The sequence below is a fragment of the Camellia sinensis genome, chromosome 9 (genome assembly GCF_055761805.1).
Source record: "Camellia sinensis isolate YWXY chromosome 9, ASM5576180v1, whole genome shotgun sequence".
Lineage (NCBI taxonomy): Eukaryota > Viridiplantae > Streptophyta > Magnoliopsida > Ericales > Theaceae > Camellia > Camellia sinensis.
Window position 1 is genome coordinate 92,204,190 of NC_138969.1, and position 2,572 is coordinate 92,206,761.

The window sequence follows — 2,572 nt, forward strand, 5'->3', positions numbered from 1 at the left end:
AAGAAAGAAAGAAAAAAAAAGAAAATGATTCATTGATTGAAGGGGAGCCTCCGCTTTTACTCACCAAAAACCCCTTGATTCCTAGTGGTTTGACTTTCCTTAGTTGTGCTTAGATTCTCTTGTCAGAGGTCCAACTTTCAAATCACTACTAGGATTGAATCTAGTGTTTGTCAAACTACAAGAGTCACACATACACTTTTATCATGGGATCTATGCTTTTCACATAATGCATCACTTTCTTTCATGAGGAATCTTCTACAGACTGTGCACATTGTGTTTACTAGTAATTGTGCTTCTTCGATAATCTTGTGTGTTTTAAGGTACAAATATGAGATTTCTTGCTTGCTCCACCATATTATTTTTGTTGTTTTTCTTCTTGATTCATTGTTTTCAGTGTTTGTGGTTGCTTTTAGTGAGGGGGAGTTTGGTTTATCATTGCAAGAGTTTGTTAGCATGAACACTTTGATTTGTTTGGTAAGGGAAATTGGCGATAGTTGTTTTGCATGTTTCTATGCACTGTTTGCAAATTATTTCCTTCTTGCATACTCCTGATATTTACATCGTCATATCATTGTTTGTGTGGTTTATGATCTTGCTTTTGTTATTTGAGAGTTGTTGTTCATGAGTCTTAGTTTTCATCTATTCATGTTTTCCATCTCATGTTTCAAGATAATCGTGTCATACGTCTATTGCTTTTTTATATACTCTTGTAGGACTAATAGTTGTTTTGGAGATTGTGGCACTAATAACTGTTTTCTGGATCATGACCTTGAGAAAGAAGTTGGCTTTTGTAGGATGTAATGGGTTGGGGTGTTTAGGATTTTATTTGTTAGGTGTGTTTTGTCACGGCATTGCCAAAGGGGGAGATTGTTAGGTTTTATTCTTAGCAACCCCGTTTGACAAAACTCCTTTCAGTTGTATTTGTTTTCGCACCTTTTATTTCAGTGAGGCTATGAGTTTATTAGATGCAAATCCAACCCGAATCGTGCCTTTGTCAATTTCCATGGATCAAAATCGAGGTTGTTACAGGATCTAGTGTTCCAGATTTTCCAATTTTGGTCGTCCCGCTCGAGCGGGACAAGGGACGCTCGAGTGGGTATTGCAAGTTCACAGCATCTCTACCTCGCCTGAAAAAGTACTGGATGGTGTGATTCTCCGCTCGAGCGTGGAAACTGCCGCTCAAGCGTGATGCCTATATGAATCACACAATTTTGAAGCCTCCGCTCGAGCGGGAATTTCCACGCTCGAACGGACCGCGCGAACACAGATTCTTGGATTTCTATAAGGAATTGGTTTTCTTCCAAAACTAGGATTACTTTGGATTTCTATAAGGAATTGGTTTTCTTCAAAAACTAGGATTACTTTGGTTTTCTATAAGTAGTTGGTTTTCTCCCAAAACTTCGACAAGTCCTCCAGATCTTCTTTTTGGATTCTAAGGTTTATATCTGGAGATATTTTTCTAGTTTTCTTTGATGTTTTTTTATTGAGTATTCAACTCATGGTTTTAGAAGTTTACATCAAAGGATTGTTTGTTTAATTCTATACAAAAGATAGAGTTGCTCTTCGGTGGATTCTGAAGAATTCGAGCCTGAAGCTTTGGTGAATTCCGGAGTGGCTCATCGTCAAGACAATTCCGAGGTGAAGACGGGGTTGGAAGAGGCACATAGAGGTTGGTTCAATTCGGGCGTGGATTCGCTAGGTAATTGAGAGTATACCTGTGTAATTCCTTTATATCTTCTTAGTGGATTGTTTCGTGACTGTTGCCTGTGGTTTTTTATCACAATTGGAGGTGTCCACTTGTGATTTTTCCACGTAAAATCGTTGTGTCATTTTGTCTTGATTGTGTTGATTGGGATTGTTATATACTACTTAAAATTGATACATAATTACAAATCAACATCTAGGAGATTTCTAGATTTTTCACATGATAATGACTGATGGAACTGCCAAAAAAACACGGCAAGAAAAGGTATTGGACTGGTGTAAACAAGTTACTGTAGAAAAAAAAAAACACCAACCTTATACGGTCTTCAACAACAAATCTACAACTTGCCTCTTTGGCAGTAGTTTCTTGACAGAAATGTAAGATTGCCATTTTCAGAGCTCTTTGTTACAAATTTACAATAATGGGGCGTGTGTATCTTACCTACTTTGATCAAACTCCAGCTACTCAATTCTATCTCTGCCGTGCCTGTCCAACCCATATTGCATTACCCCAAGAGTTTCTTGATAACTTCATAGTAAAACCTCTCTCTCTCTCTCTCCCTTTCTCTCCCTCTCTCTCCATAATTAATTGTATCAGTCTTTGATGATTTCTTAGGACAGCATGGAAGACATGTCTTCTCATGCAGTCGTCGATCTGCTAGTCAGTCTGCTCATTGGGTGTCCTCTATTCACATAAAGAGGCTCTTTACTTTACCTGCAAATTGGGTTTTTGATCCCACTCGTTCCTTGAAGCATATTCTATGTTTTTTTATGTCATGCGTTCTTTGCGGTTGGATTCATATTCTGAGGATTGTGTTCATTATGTTTTTCAGGACAATGAGTTGGCTGGAGGTGTCTTTCGAAATGT